This window comes from Trachypithecus francoisi, unplaced genomic scaffold (genome assembly GCF_009764315.1).
Source record: "Trachypithecus francoisi isolate TF-2019V2 unplaced genomic scaffold, Tfra_2.0 Lachesis_group17, whole genome shotgun sequence".
Lineage (NCBI taxonomy): Eukaryota > Metazoa > Chordata > Mammalia > Primates > Cercopithecidae > Trachypithecus > Trachypithecus francoisi.
This window is the reverse complement of record NW_022681462.1, coordinates 42,854,753-42,871,347: the sequence shown is the minus strand read 5'-3', so window position 1 is coordinate 42,871,347 and position 16,595 is coordinate 42,854,753. Positions and strand designations below refer to the sequence as shown.

The 16,595-nt window shown below is 47.3% G+C and overlaps 1 protein-coding gene across 1 annotated transcript in view; it reads left to right on the top strand.

Annotated features, from left to right (window-relative positions):
• Window positions 1-16,595, top strand: part of LOC117062215 (acyl-coenzyme A oxidase-like protein) — a 389,661-nt gene that overhangs the window by 329,917 nt on the left and 43,149 nt on the right. The window contains exon 17 of the mRNA XM_033175478.1: window positions 12,446-12,516. The gene's annotated coding sequence lies outside the window, so the exon portion shown is untranslated. The remainder of the gene's footprint in view (window positions 1-12,445; window positions 12,517-16,595) is intronic.

Sequence of the window (16,595 nt, the reverse complement as noted above, 5' to 3'; positions counted from 1 at the left end):
TGAGGGAGAGTGACAAAGGTGGCGGCCAATTGGAAGTCGGAGGGAGGTGCCTGGTGAAACGGAGACCAGCAGAAGTAGGAGCATGGCGGTCCCTTGTGCTAACATCAAGGAGGGCTCTTAGACAAAAAAAGATGAGAAAGAAATATGACTGGATGGAGATGTTGTAGTGTGTAAAGATCTAGCAGAGCATGCCACTTTGCCACAGTGGATTTTCATTTCATGGCGCATTGGCCTAGAGACATGGGAAGAGAAGGTTTAAGAACACAGCCTGCCCACCGTGATGGCAGCTCTGTGAAAAGCTCTCCTGTGACATCCTGCGGGTTGTGCCCATAGGTCTTCATGCTGGAGTTCCCTCCCCGAGCTTCTCCATCTCCCCAAGCCATGTAGTTAAACTTCAGGTTTGGGTCAGCTGGGCCCTAAGAAGACCCCAAATGCTGTTTTCTGAAGAAGTGCTGTCACACCCCTGAACTTGGGAGCTTGTCCCTGAAGAAAGCTGTCTTTAGAGACTTTACTGACTCAGTCTCCTTTGGAGGAAGTGAGAAATTCTGAGGTGGTTTTTTATCACCAGTGACCTGAGGACTCTGTTGCACTGGGGAGAGGGGGAAGAAAGGCAAAAGCAAAGTCTGACACCTAACGATGTGTGTTTTATGGAGGACTCTCAAGAACAGAAGTTAGTGACTGTACTTGACCTGGATGCTAATGGAATGCCACCCTTGGAGCCCAGTCTAATGGCCAACACACAGCCAACTGTGTAATGATTACAGCTGTCACAGCCACCTCCATCTATAGAGAATTTTCTCTTTGCCAAAGACTCGCCAAATGCTTGGCCCTTGTAATTTGTTTAATTTCCACAACAACCTTGCAAAGCCCACTGAGGAAACTGAGGCTCGGAGGGGTGAACAACTGCCTGGGATCACACACTAGTAAGCTGTGGCTTTATAACTTTGCCCCGGGGCCAGCTAACCCTACAGCTTTCCCCAGACAGGGAGTGGAGCTCCTCAACCCCATCCACTGCACTCCCTAAAGGGTTTCCTTCCCACAGATGAATCCCAGAGAATGGGAGTTCTGGTGTTCTTGAGTTTTTGGAAGTGTTTCTTTGTGTATTTATTTATAGTAAAGTTAGCATGTACTGCTTCCTATTACTCTGACTGGGTTTGCCTCTGAACAGTGTTTCTTGTTTTTGTTTGTTTGTTTGTTTTTCTATTTCACAGAGTTTCTGTGAAGATTAAATGAAATAACATGGGTGGAAGCCCCAGGGCCATATAGGGCAAAGGGAGCCAACATTCAGTGAGGGCTCAGCCTATCAGGCCCTGTGCAAAATATTAGGGACAGAGCAACTCTAATCCCCCACTAGCCAGTGAGGAAGGAACCACTGCCTTCTCAACTTTCCTCTGAGGAAACTGAGGCACAGAGAGGTTAATAAGTTGTCCAAGGTCACATAGTTCAAAGAGGCAGAAGGAAGAGTCAAATCCCAGCAGACTGCTACCATCTGTCCATGTTGCAGGGCTCCTAGTGCTTGTTGGAGCTGAATCTGGGAGCTCAGCATTTCTGAAAAAACAAAATAAAATAAAATAAAAAATAAGCCCTTGCCACTTTTTAAATGTGTTTTTGCTCTTTTGTTTCCCATTCTGTGATCAAAAAATTGTACATTGTATGAGGGACTGCCCAGATCTGGTCTATAGCCCCTGTTCATTTAACTTCTAATATCTAAGTACTTTCAAAATATGGTGACATTCGTACCGAAATTGATGGGCAAAAGTAACACAAAAAGTAAAAAAAGAAGTTATTTGCACCAAGTGTACTGTATTTGTGAGTTTTTCACTGGGAACAGGGTAGAGAATAAGACCTTCTAAACGGTGAATAAAAATAAAAGTATAGCTCTTGATTTATCATAGACACTCTAGATATAGTTTTGTATTTAAAAATATTATTCCATAGCACATATTGTAAAGTTAAACATGTTTGCACTAAACATAAATTTAAATTTAGGTTTTAAAGGACAACATGTTCTAATCTCACAAAACATTTAGCAAATAACCTTTGAGCTCACATGAGCCACCCACACAAAAACCAAAATGAACTACAGAAAAAAAACATAGAAAAAGCAACTGTCTGTTGACAACCAGATTTTCTTTCAACTCTTTGAATTTTTCTTCTATAAATAATCTGTATGTTTCAAATGTGGCCATCTTCTTTAAAGGTGCCTCCTGGCATGTTCTCATTTCAGTGTGTCTTAAAAACAAGAATTAAATGCGTAAATCATGGAAACTATTGAGTTTTTGGAGGGGAGATCTTTAAGATACATGCTCTTTAGATACCAAAAGTGTCAAAATGAAGCATTAAGATGATGTATTATTTCTTCAATGCATCTGTTTATCTTTTGTGAAATCTCGAGTTTGATAAATCACCAGAGATAAAAACATCATTTTTAACCTGTTAGAGATCCCAAGTGCCAGGAGGAAAAATAGTGCTTTGTCTCCTCTTTATGAATTTACCTCTCTCTTTGCTTATGACTTATGAGATTTTATTTGCAGAGAAAACATAATGCTCTATTAACTTGAAAATGATGGCTTTTACTCAGAAACATGAGAACCAAAAAGAAAAAAAAAGCAGCATTTATCGTCTGAGATACAATCGTTTAACAAGTTTTGATATCTACTTAAAGTAGCACAGAATGTTAGAGGGGGAAAATGATTACAAGGTAATTAAAAGTGAGGTTTTCACCAGTATTTCACCTTTGTCTACTGACATGTAGAATCTCAGCTCTGGCATATCAAGGCATATTGAATACTTTTGAATTTTTATATAACATTAGTGTGTGTAGAGACTGCTGGCACCTATCTCTTGAGATTCTGTTTTGCCCCTGAAAATCACTCAGAAGTTCTCCCTTCATTGGCCACCTGGAAAATAAAATAATTGTCATAGATTTTTATAACTCTGGGTGAAAATTCTTCTGTGTCCAGGAGTGCAGCAAAAAAGGACTGTGTAGTAGAGATGGCTTCTAACCAGTTCTTTCTGTGAGCTGGAAGATTAAAGTGCATGAATCATGCAAGTAGGTTCGTCTAGAAAACATAACATAGCAGAAAAAAATGGCTTTCAAAAATGTTCAAAACAGCTGTTTCTCAGTATGTAAACCAGCTTCTTGGTGCAGTGGATATTAGAGTTCCTTGCCTTGTGCCTATTTTATCATCCTTCAATCCTGAGCAGTTTAAGGCAAAATACATTTTATGCAAACCCATTCCAGGCCATGGACATGCAGTTGAGTTTTTCTAGTAATTGTGCTATTTTAAGGAGACACCCAGGTTCTGCCCTAACACCAGAGGTGCCTAAGGTCCCAGCTGCTCAGGACCTGTGGCAGCTGTGAGCAGCTGAGCTCAGTTTGCTCTGTTCTTTCTTCTTGCAAGAGGCACATAGACCACGTTGGTCCTATGGAAGAGAATCACGATATTGCCTCAGACCATAAGGCCAATACAGCAGAAGGTCCTGAGAAGCTGCGGCTTGCTCCATCTCTCAGCCTTCTACTGCTGCATGAAAAATAAACATTGAAACTGTGGAGCTGCACCTCCTGAATCTGGCATCTACTTAGTTATCCTTCAGAAACAATCCTGATGGGGAGCACCCTTCCTTCATTCCCTTATCCACCCTTCTCGCCCCATATTTGTTGAAGGTCTGCCGTGGGCGAAGGACTGCATTACACTCCAGGAATAAAAGGTCCAGTATGAAACAGCCCCTGCTCCCGAGGAGCACTGGTCAGAAGTGAGATGAGAGCCCCTAGACGAGCAGCCCTGAGAGAACACAGAAGAGATACAAGCTGGGCAGGGGGTGCAGGATCCACACGGCTCCCCACGAAGTTCCAGTGAGGCAAGCAACATTTGAGACTTTGCCTTTTGAAGGGCAGGTAGAATTTAGCTATCCGGAAGGTGGAAAGGACATTCCGAGCAGATGGAAGAACAAGGAGGGAGGCATGAAGTGCATGGATGACTTGGGAAAGTGCTTATGGCTTGGTGTGGTCAGGGTGTAGGGCCAATGTGAGGGTGAACAGCAGGGTCCCACAGGGCCTGAGTGCCAAGGCCAGTAGCTGTCATTGTCAACTCCCACCATCAGTGGGGAGTCTGGGGAAAAGCTTTGGGAAGATTTCTTCAGGTGTGGAGGTGAATAGCTCTGAGGACAGGAACTGAGAAGCAACAGCAGCAGGTCTGCATGGAGTGGGGGCGGTTCTGGAAGTGTGAGGGCAAAGGAGCCTGAACGGCCTCCAGGTGGAGGGTGAGGTAGGAGGAAAAGCCAAGGGTGACAAGGGAAGGGCTGCTTCTGGGCACCAAGGTGGAGAGGAGAGAACTGGGTCCAACTCAGCTTGGACGTGTGGCGCATGCGTGACCTGGGGCCACACATGCAGACGCCGAGACAGGCGCATGGCAGAGAGGACTGCGGGGCCTCGTAACACTCAGGTCCTGAGCCTGAGCACTATATTAAATGGGAGGGTGAATCCCTGCAGGGTGGAAAACAGGATGGATGCCACGCCCGAGGCAATTGCAGCCGCCCTATCCATTATCTTCCCAATTTAAGTGTGACACTGGAGTCCACAGTGTTTGTTTCCCAAAATGGGCTGACTCTTGTTCCGCTGATGGGACAGTGATGGTGGTGGCGGTGGCCTCCAGCTGAGCGTTAGTGTCAAAGTTGTCCTTCCATGCAGGGGAAAGGGGATCTGCAGGGGGAACAGAGCTGGGCCATGGGGAGGCTCACACTGGCTGCTGGAGATGACACTGGGGAAAAGATGCGGTGACAGTGGCTGCTGCTTCTGGCTGCCCCCAGCTGTACACCTTGCTCTTGGCTAAGACTGCAGCAGGCCCCAGGAAGCAGCCTTTGGCCATGGTGAGCCAAGGCTATGTCAAATAGGGGAGAGCGTGCCATTGTCCATCCTGGGGAGGGCATCCCCCTGCACACAGGGCGTCCCTGGGCTCCAGAAAGGGTCCAGATGAGCAGCGCCATCATCTCTTCCTGAGTGAATGGTGCATTTGCCCCAGGCTGAAAGGACCCTGCCTTTCAGGAAAGCAGGTGACCACTGTGCTCTGTCTCCTGACTTTGTGCCTGAGCAAAAGACTACAGATTGTTCCCGTAGCAACCAGCAGAGAGCCCTAAGAAGGAGGATGAATGTCTCAGGTGTGCAATGCCCCCCATGTGGAGAGAGGGCAGCTGCTTTTCTCCCTGAGCCCAGAACACGGCAGGAAGGTTGGGCTCCTTCAGGCCCCCCAGCCCCTTTGGGAACTGCTCACATCTAGGATTTGGCAACCAGTTCTCCACGTCTCGCTCCCATGGTCCAGTCTAGAATAAAGACTTCCAAGATGTCAGCCAGCCCCCATTATGTTCCCATCCCCGGGACTGGCCAAATTGGCATTTTGCCTACCTAGGGAAATACAGTCTTAGTATAGACTCACATAGTTTATTTGCTTAGAAGGTTTTCAGTACCTCCTATTTACCAGACTTAGGACTCAGATTATCAGAGCAATGTGATGCTTTTCAATCCAGCAGAGGGAATAGGATGTGAACACAGAGGCCACACATATGTGGCGCGGGAGAGCCCGTGAGAGGTGCAGGCTCTGTGCAAAGCCACAGGCTCACACCGGGTGTCACAGAAGACCCGTTCGTGATGGGTCTTGAAACATACATAGGATCCTGAAGGTGGGGACGTGGTTGTGCAGGATGGGGAGAAGCCATAGAGTGGACAGAAGTGGAGGTGGCAGAATGAAGGACTTGAACAGGGAATGACAAGGGGCCTGCCTTGTCAGGAGGAAGGTGTTTGGGAGAAAGGCCAAGAAACAATAGTGAGAATATGAGCCTGGAAAAGTGGGCCAGGGTGGGTCATGAGGTGTGCTGGATGCTACATCATGGAGCTTAGCCTCTGCTGGGCAGCAGTAGGTGGCCAGGGAAAGGAAGGAGTAGGAGAGGGACCATCACACCAGGACTCCCTGGAGGGAACGATTCCTAGCTTCAGGAGATGTAGTGCTTTGGAGAAAGACACCCAGAGTGGAGCTGGATGGAGGATGGAGACCAGAACAAGTGGGTGTGACCAGCAAGCCAGAGGACAAAGATCTGCAAAGAGGTGATGGCAGTGGGAGTCAAAAGGAGGGTTGGCATTGGAGGAGTAATGGCCCATTGCCATCCTGGAGGAGGCTGTCCCTTGGGAAGTGCTGAGATGCCAGTGTTCAGGGCAGAAAACATGTTGAGACTTGGTTGTAGACCAAGAGCTTGTCTGCCAGAGAAGAGACGCATACTGGCTCCTGTGGGCTCCCAGGTGTGGGGCCAGAGAAAAGGAGGGCCACACGTGTCATGCTCTGCCGCTCTCTGGAAGAGGTACTTTCTGACAGGGCAGGCTGGGTGACAGTGAGCAGGGCCCTCACCCTCTCGTGGAGGTTCCCCAAGGGCCAGCTCCACACCCCCCACCACATCTCAATGTGCAGACTGGTTGCACCATGACTGCTGGTTGCGAAGAAGTTAAAGGCCCCTGTCAACCCTCCGTGTTGATTCTGAAAACAAAGTCGGAGTTCTTTCTGCAAAATGAAGCCTTTTTGTTTCTCTCTCTCTCTTTCAACGTTTCTCTGTTGTGTTATGAAAAAGAGGTGGGTGGGGGACTTCAGACGCTGTCTGGAGTGGCAGACAGCTCTGCACGATGATCTGAGAGTGCTGCAGTCACACACAGGTGGGAGGAGAGGGCTGAGGGACAGTGGCCACAGTGTCCCACCTCATGGTGCAGTCAGTGGAGAAGGAGTCACTGATAAAGGGCCCCTGGCCAGGAGCCTCAGGTATGGGTGCTGGGGAGCTTGACCCTCAAGGCTCCCAAGGAGAGGCTGGTGAGGAGATGTGGGCCCTCTACTCCTGGTGCCAGGGAAGCCTCAGTAAGGGAGGTCGCTGCCTCTGGAGAAGGGTGCCTGGTTCCCAGCAATGCTCAGCCATCAAACTCCTCCAGGGGAACTGTCCATGGAGGGGTAGGTGTCAGCCCCATATTTCTGCCACCTCTACAAGGAAGCTGGCTTCCTCATCTTCACCATAGGTATCTGAGATGAGAGCCATGTTCCCCTACCAGACTGAAGCTCAGCTGGTGCAATCTCCTCTTTCCAGGGACAGTGGGCTTAGATGCTGAAGAGGTCTGGGTGAACCTGGTATTTTAGTGCCAGGTCTTCCTTCCCTACCAGGAAGGAGCCTGCCCCTCCCATATGGGGCCCAGGGCAGAATTACAAAGCAAGCTTACAACTTGCTGAAGAAAATCTACTCTGCCCTACTGCCCTGATAAATGTAGCTTTGTTCATCCAGAAGGCCAGATTTGAATTTAGAAAGCCCAGGCTCCTAGCAGTTGTGTGAACTCTGCAGCATGGTGAGAAGCAGCTCCTTGGCCCACCTCTCTCTCATTGCACCTCCAGCTCTACCCCACACTGTGCAGATCATCTGGTCTAGACACTCAAGGTCTGTCCACACGCCTGCAATCAGCTGCCCCTTGGCTACCCCATGGGTCTAGAGTGGACATGGCAGTTGTGTGGCTCCCCAGCAGCAACACATCGCAGCAAAGAGGCTTAAGGTATTTAGGTCAGGAAATGAGAGTATTGGTCCCTGGAGGAGTGGGTGCAGGTTCCAGGTAGGCAGTCCCCATAGCCCCATGGGCAGGGCCCTCTAAAGCTTAGCCCCAGGGGCAGAGCCCCTGTTATCTAGGGCCCTGGCACAAAGATTGAGAGCGAAGCTGAGAGAACATTCTGAGACAGGATTTCTGAGCACTGCAGCCCCAGGTGCAGGTTATAAGTCAGGGTCAACTGTACCTGCTGACTTAGCGGCAGGTGCCCAAACTGACCAGCAATATTTCAAGAGGAAAATCGGTACAGTGGTATTGTGGGTTTGCTTTGCTTCATCTTCCCCCTTATTTGAAACAGCATGTTATAATGAAATTTATTCTAGGTGCAACCATTTCCTTGAGTGTTAGGTATCTCCCATTTTGTAAGGTTCTACCTTACAGCAATGACTGCAGGGGATGAGGCCATTGTAGATAATTTTCTGCCGATCATTGCAGCAGATACACAGAAGAGGAAACCTGTTTCATGCTGCTCCATATTTTTTTCTCCCAAATGACCATTGTTTACTTGAATCAGGTGTTTATTTCCCTATACTTCCTCTCCTTGATTCCCAACCTCAAAGCTACTTGTTATCTAAAAGTCTCTTGTTCTCCCTTCTTTTGTCACACAAAGGCGGAAAGGTCCAACCAAGGAGAACGTAACTCTACTCAGACAGGTGGAAGCCTCGGCCTCCCACCACTGACATGAATGGTACTGGAACACTTAAGAGCAGTTGAGACAATGCATGTTGAAGCAATAAAGTGATTCCGCCGAGAGTCCCTTAGGGAGACTCATGCCCCAGTGAGACCTTGCATTTTGTTGGCACTGGTTTGGCTGCGTATCTTATTTTCATTAGGAAGTCAACCCCTTGAATCAGCAACAAAGGTAGAAGAAAGTAGATACGACAAATGCTTTCATTTTGAGGTTTTTTTCCTCCTATTTAAAAGTTGGGGAGGAAGAAAGGAGGGGTCATGAAATGTCAACTTGTCATGAGGCTTCTCTTGCAAGTTGTCAGTGAATCAGCTATCAGGGAAGGGGCCGCACAGACTGTTCTCATAGTGAGTGAGTTCTCATGAGATCTGATGGTTTTATAAGGGGCTTTTCCCCCTTTTGCTGAGCACTGCTTCCTGCTGCCATGTGAAGGACGTGTTTGCTTCCCCTTCTGCCATGATTGTAAGTTTCCCGAGGCCTCCCCAACCCTGCAGAACTGTGAGTCAGTTAAACCTCTTTCCTTTATAAATTACCCAGTCTCGGGTATGTCTTTATGAAAACCTAATGGTTTTCACCCCTTCTTCTCTTTTGGGATTTGGTAGAAATAAGAGTGGGGTGAGGGGAGAAAGAAACCTGCATTGGCATAGGAGCTTGTGTCACACTGACATCTAGGGTGGGAGGAAAAACCCGAGACATAGGTGCATGCTGCTTTTCTTGGGCCTCCGTTCTCAAGGTTGGTTTTTGTCATCTGTGTAGAAAGGGCTGTAGGCTGCTAGCTCAATAATACTCAGCCAGCCCATGAAGGGAACTGGACTGGAGTGTGGCCTTGTGTTCCTATAAGTCCACTTCAGTCCAGTTCCACAAAATGGGGTCATGGCTGTGGGCATGCTGGACATCATGGGGACAGGACAGAGTCTGGGACAGGATGCAAGTCCATCTCCTGCACCCTATCCTGAGGCCAGGGCAGCGCAGACATTTAAACACTAGAGACTGATTGGGAAAGAAAAACCCCATGTGTCATGTGTCATATCAAGACATCAAACAGGGAACAGGGCAGACTTAGAGAAAGCTTCGTACAGGAACCTGAGATGGAGTGCAGACTCACTGCCAGCACCATTTCTTCACACACAGCCTCACACCTGCTCCAGCAAGTGGGCTCCGGGCTCCACACATCACTGATGAGGAAGCGAGGCTCAGCAAGGCTGTGTGACTTGTCTAAGGATGCGCAGCTGGAAGTGGCAGAGGGAAGGTTTAAGTTCAGGTCTGTCTGATGCCAAACCTGTGTTGAGACTACTCCCCATGCTGGCCCTGGAGAAGGGCTCTTCTCACACTGCTAATAAAGACATACCCAAGACTGGGTAATTTATAAAGGAAAGAGGTTTAATTGACTCACAGTTCTGCAGGGTTGGGGAGGCCTCAAGAAACTTACAATCATGGCAGAAGGGGAAGCAAACACATCCTTCTTCACATGGTGGCAGGAAGGAAAAGTGCCACGCAAAAGGGGGAAATGCCCCTTATAAAACCATCAGATCTCATGAGAACTCACTCACTATCATGAGAACAGGATGGAGGGTAACCACCCCCATGGTCAATTACCTCCCACTAGGTCCCTTCCCACGATATGTGGAGATTATGGGAGCTACAATTCAAGATGAGATTTGAGTGGGGATACAACCAAACCATATCAGGTGGGATCTTGAACAACCTGAGGAGACAGGGAGGGAGCGCATGACCCAAGATGGAACCCTGCATGAGTGAGAGTCAGGAGCCATCAGGGTGGTTTGCGTGGGGAAGAGGGGCTAGGCCTGGCATGGTGAGGTGGAATGCAGGCCATAGGCAAAGGGGTTCCAGCAGGGCCAGGTTCAGAGTGGTGGCAGCGGTGGGCATGGAGGCTGGGAACCAGTGAGAAGTTCTCCAGGAATCAAAGTGGCAGCACTACTGTGGGAAAGGAGTGCATCCAAGGGATATCATCGTACAAGAGTCAGCAGGCATGGGGTCCTGAGGGAGAAATCAAAGAATCAGGCTCAGTGGCCTGATGGCTGGAGGATGACAGTCCCACAGAAATGGGAAAAAGTTGGAAAGGGCTGGCTTGGTATGGAAGTCGACTGGTTTAGATTGGATGTTCAGAATTCAAGGTAACTTGAAGTGGGTGCTATGTCTATGACAACGAGAAATACCGTAGTGGAGTCCAGTGCACAGGCAGTGAGAAGTATGAACGCAGGGTCACCGCAGAGAGGAGAGAGCTATCGGTGAGAATCCAGTACAGTAGCTCTCTAAGGAAGCAAGTGTTTCGATTTCCCTGACCTGTGCTAAGTAAGATTCTAAGTTACAGCATAAACCTTTACCACATAAAATAGCCACCTTAAAAAGGTGATCTAAAGAAAACCTAGCACCTGAATTTGTAGATTATTCTTTAGCCATCCTCAGACAGTAGTCAGAGATCAATATGTTATCACACCAAATCAGGTCACAGCAAAAGTCCAAAACCAGGAACGGAGTTGGGGGAGAGAGGTCTTGCCTCCAGGATCTTTCCCAGGCAGGTGTATTCTGAATGAGTGAGAGCAAAAGCATCTGTGTAAACTTAACACAGCTTTGGCCGTTATCTCACTGTACAAGTTTCTGCTGAGCCCCTTTAATAGGCAAAGTTAATTTTAAAAAAAGATTAAATTGATGATTCTATATAATTAACACTCGCTTCAGCCAATTGAAGACTGGGTGGGTATACGCATTGGAAAGCATGTGGAAGGCAACACTGATCTCTCTATGGATCCCAAGTATGTCTTGACTGGATAAGGGCAAAATTTAAACTTGGAAGAAATAATCAGCACCAGATCCAATTGATAGCAGTCCAGATTGCATGGAGTCATTTAGTCAGAGGTGAAAGCAGTCTAAGGAATTCTAGTTTAGAGTAACATTGAAAACTACAAACAACCTACCCAGACAATATTTTCTTGATAAAATTCATTATTGCTGATATAGTTCTCTTTAAAATATCTGTATTTGCAGACATGACATCCAGGCCTGGTTGAGGTCAAATCATTGGAATCAGACTGTCCCTCAGCCTTGAGGCTGAGTTTAGCTCTGCCCACCTTAGTGGGATCTGTGGGGGTTGGGATGGGACTGGAGGGCAATCAGTGGCTTTATTGGCTGGACGGGTGGGCTTGGGATATTCAGCTGGAGGACTGAGTTTTGCTCTACTCAAAGACAAGAGGCAGAACTGTTCCCAGCAGAGAGCAATGAAGGGTCATAATGGGTAAAGAGTGAATGCAGCTTTGAGTATAGCAATCAAAGGCTAATCTAGATGGGTTAACTTAGTAAAACCCTTAATGCCTGTCAGATAAGTGGTTTTAAATCTGAGGGTGGCAGAGAATTGTGGGAGCATTTTCAAGCAAGAAACAGTATAGTCAACACAGCCTACAGGAGGGCAGTCTGTGGCTTAAACCAAAATAAACATTGGTGACCACATAAGTGAGCCTTTGATGAGAACCTGGCCATAAATATGAGAAGGGGAATGTAATTTGTGTAACTTTTTCTAGATTAACATTTCTAGGGCTTTCATGGCCAATTTCATTGGATTATTAAAACTTTTTTTTTTTTCGTAAACCTTCTTGGGTTTCTCTTCCCTATTCTCTTTGAGAAGGTTGGTTGGAGAAAGATGACTTCATACATATGGGGGAGTTTATGGGGTTTGAGTCAACACTCGGGGCCATACACCAAGAGAAGAATTAAAGCCATGGAAATCATGATGGAAGATTGAGATTTTAAAAATTAGCACTGTCAGATTTACAAAGGCAGGTGGAATCTTCTCAGTGAAGGTCCCAGGAACTGGGGATAGAGTGTCATCTCTGGGGACAAGATGGCCCAAAAGGAAGCTGAACCCAGGACCTCCTGGCAGTTCAGGGAGGACCTTTGCTGATGAGAATGGCCTTGTACTCTACTGTAATGTCTCTATCTGATGGAGTGGAGAAGTCACTGTGTGGGGGCCCCTGCCCCATTCAGGGCACAGTTGGGGAGCTCTGTCATGTTACCAAGGAAGGACGGACAGCATGCTATTTACGTCTAACCACAGAGTCCTCCTTCATATCAGAAGGGCTCAGAGGTGGAAGTGAAGTCATTCACAGTTTCCATTTCTTCCCTTCCAGTTACCTTAGAGCAGTTCTCCCTGGCCGTGAAGAGCTGTCCTGACCAAGAGGACCAGACTTGGTTACGGAAAGTAGGTTATCAGATAAAGAACTTATTTCCTAAAGGCTCAGAGCGTTTTTATTGCCCCGAGGAGAGTTTCATTTTTACAAGCGGGAGTAAATTTATCATCTCTGAATCGTGTGCTCCAGGGGGATAAGCTTGTCATAGGCGAATTGGAGGGTTGCTGGTTAATGAGCACCACTGCTGCCTGCAGAGTGCGGGAAAGTGACAGCAGAGTGGGTGTCCACACGAGTGGGGAATCTATTTAACTCTCCAGAGGGCTCAGTTGGTTCTATTTAAACTTATCTGACAGAGTCTTGATGCTTTTTTTTTTTTAAGCAGATTTATGAGGCTTGGCCAAATTCCATATCTCCTACTTTATTTTTAATTAAGACAAAGGATTCCATACGTTCCCAGTCGGCTGCTTCCTACTTTTGTCACGGTAAGGAATGCTGCACAAATTAGACTGTTCATATTCACCACCAGAATGAGCATCTTATGTCATGGATTCCTTGCCCTTGAGTGGAAGACACACTTCTTCCCCCCAGCCCCCCACGCCAAGTAACCATTGGTGTATTTCCTTCCAAATGACAGGAGCAGAGGCATTTCCAAATGGTATAACCTACACTTAGGCTGCATACCTAGGTGAGCCAAAAGTGTGGAAAATCCTGGCAAGCTGCCCACCTGGATTTAATTAAAACTTTGTCTTTGAAGCAGAGAGCAGTAAACAGCAGCAGATCACAAAGGTGCACACACACACTTTCCCACCACTGACTAAGACTCATGCTTTCACACAGAAACCCTGCAGACTGACCTTGAGACACAAATATTTCCATGATGTCACTTCAGTGCTGTACCACCAGGAAACCGCGTGCACCAGGAATTGCATTTCTTTACCTAAAAACCAGTTTCTTTACCAGGTGTCCTCTGACTTTAGAAATGGGTGGAAAAAAATAGGGTGTCACTCTGAGGGATTTTCAACTCATTTGCCTAAGATGTGATATTTTTGGTCTTCAAAAAAAAAAAAGCTTTCAGTGATGTTAGTTTTATAATAAAGAAGTGTTGCCCATACCAAGTGTTGGGTTTGTCTGGGAACCCTGATTTATCAGAGTCCTGGGCGTCTGATACACTGATTTAGAATGACATAGATTCAGTCACATGGGCCTTTCTTGTTTTCCATGCTTAATTCTCTGTTTCCTGCTTTAAGTTCTGTTCTGCAAGGACCTTTCCTTTCAGGTGCAGGCTGACTTTCCGTGACCTTGAAGCAGCTTTTGGGCCCTGGATGCTCACCTCTTTTCTCTGCTCACCGGCCTCTGGTCTTTATTCCCTCCATCCAGTGTTTTCTCCTACCATCTGCTTCTTCTTGCTTCTCTCTTGTTCTTCCCCTACTGTCCATCCCTTCCCATTTTCAGGGGGTGAAATCCTGGGCTCCCCTGGATGTTACATGGGCATCTCAGAGGCATTTTGGGGTAGAGAGGGCAGCGACGGAGCCCAGCCCCAGAGACCACACCTCCAGGCCTGCTTCTAGTGGTCCTCATGGCCTCCCCGACTTGAGATGCCGCAGCCCCCTCTGAGTTTCTTCACATCTAGAGCGAGAGGTGAAAAGAGATGCTACCCAAAGGCCCCTCCTCCTCTCACCATTTCACCTTCTTGCTGACTTTCATGGTATTCTAGCTGGCTTCTGTAGTACATTCAGTTAGAAACTTAACAGCTTGGGGGTGGGAGAGGAAGGCTAAGATGGCCTGAGGTTTCCTGGAATTTGCGTGACCTCCAGTGGCGTTCACTACTTTGTGTCTTACCTGTTGGTTTCTGCCGATTGTGTGGCCTCAGCAACAGAGGATGATTTCTGTGGGTGTATTCTCAATCTTTGCAAATATTTGAACAGGCATCATCAAAGAAAGAAGCTTCACTGAACAAAAACGTGTGCTGAGTTCATATATACTGAAACTATTTTATGATTTTTTTCAAGAGATTGAGGTTTTCTAATGTCACATATCAGAAGGCACCATGTGGGTGTGACAACGGTATGCTGGGTTTTTGTAGATGTTATGTGAGAAAACCTATTCAGTGTGACAGTAGATTATTTTGACTACAGTCAGCCTGCAGGTGATTGTATGTTTGCTCTAGTGAGCTATCCATTTTGCAGGCTGTCTGAAATAAATTCACTTTTTTTTTTTTTTGAGATGGAGTTTTGCTCTGTTTCCCAGGCTGGAGTGTAGTGGCGCGATCTCAGCTCACTGCAAGCTCCACCTCCCAGGTTCACGCCATTCTCCTGCCTCAGCCTCCTGAGTAGCTGGGACTACAGGGGCCCGCCATCACGCCCAGCTAATTTTTTGTATTTTTAGTAGAGACGGGGTTTCACCGTGTTAGCCAGGATGGTCTCAATCTCCTGACCTCGTGATCTGCCTGCCTTGGCCTCCCAAAGTGCTGGGATTACGAGCATGAGCCACCGCGCCCGGCCAATAAATTGACATATTTAACTTAACCTCATGAAAACTTGTGGGAGGCAAAAAACGTAGATCTGGGCCAAATATGATTTTGTTTTGTTTTGTTTTGAGGCAGAGTCTCACTCTGTTGCCCAAGCTGGAGTGCAGTGGCATGATCTCAACTCACTGCAACTTCCACGTCCTGGGTTCAAGGAATTCTCCTGTCTCAGCCTCCCCACTGATTGGGATTACAGGTGTCTGCCACCACACCTGGCTAATTTTTTGTATTTTTAGTAGAGATGGGGTTTCACTATATTGGTCAGGCTGGTCTTGAACTCCCGACCTCAAGTGTTCCACCTGCCACGGCCTCCCAAAGTGCTGCTATTACAGGCATGAGCCACTGCACCCAGCTGATTTTTTTAAAATTATATTTTGCATGCATTCCTACATTGTCATATGTTCCAATGTTGCATTCTACATTGTCAAAGGTAGTTGAGACCTGAGGACAAATATTTAAAGGGGTACCATTAAAAATGCAGCTTGTAAGGCAGGCTTGGTCCATGATTGCCCCAGGCAGCCTAATTTTGACTCAAGTCCAAAGCCCCTCCCTCAATCACATAGCTCTACCTTCTCTAACCTGTGAAGATGCTCTATAGAGAGACTGCCAAGAAGATGCAAGAGATGAACTCACAGCTAAGCAGATGACTGAACCAAGGTCAGATCCCCCTGCAAAGACAAAAGCATTGAGATTTTGAAGATGGCACAAGCCAGAACCTTCATCTGACAACCAGGAAGAGCAGGAGGGACAGGAAAAGAAGTGACTAGCCACCACTGCATAGCTAGTCAGCCAGCAATAGAACTAGGACCAGAAAGCCAGGGTCCCCAGACTCTCATGCCCTGGGCTTCTTCCTGTGGGGCCCACTCAGACGAGCAAATTCATAGGAAAATCCACCACTCCACCCCTTCACCAACAGGAGAGCACACACAGGAGGTGTGACTGCAGTGGAACCACAAGGGGTACTGTGGTAGCAGGCTTCTGGAGTCACTCTCAAGGCTTGTTAATCATACCCTTGTTGCTGAGGGTCCTGTAAGACAGGAGAAAGCCAGCTTCTCTGTGACTCAGTTTCCCATCTACCAAGCAGAGGTAGAAGCTGTTACTGGCTTAAGGTTTGTGCACCACTGCAGACCCAAGAAGGGGCTAGGGAAATGGTACCCAAGGGTAAGGTAGCTGTTATCAGGAGTTGCCTCTCAGATTTCACTACAATTTGAACCATAGAACAATATTTAGATTCCATAAATTACTCATTTGATCCTGTTCGCGTTTGATCTCCATACCTACCTGTTTCTTCACTGATTCTTAGTCTTATTTCCAATTAATCTCTTTGGTCCCTCTCGGTCACTACCTTGGAGAGCCCATTTGCCCTTGGCTCCACCTGCAGTCCCCTGTGACTCCAGGTGTCACCTGAGCTCACATCCAAGCAAGCTCAGCAAGTCTAAACCCCACCAGTATCTGTCCTCCCATCCCACCATCTAGGAACTGTGGGGTAGTCTAGGGTGCTTCCCTGTCCTGGAGCTGCCACGGAAGTTTCCATGTGTCTGTTCATCCTCTGCAGCCTCTTTCAGGGTCCTCCATCTCCCTCTGTCCCAGCAAAGAGTACCTGGACCTGACCCCTTAAGGACAAGT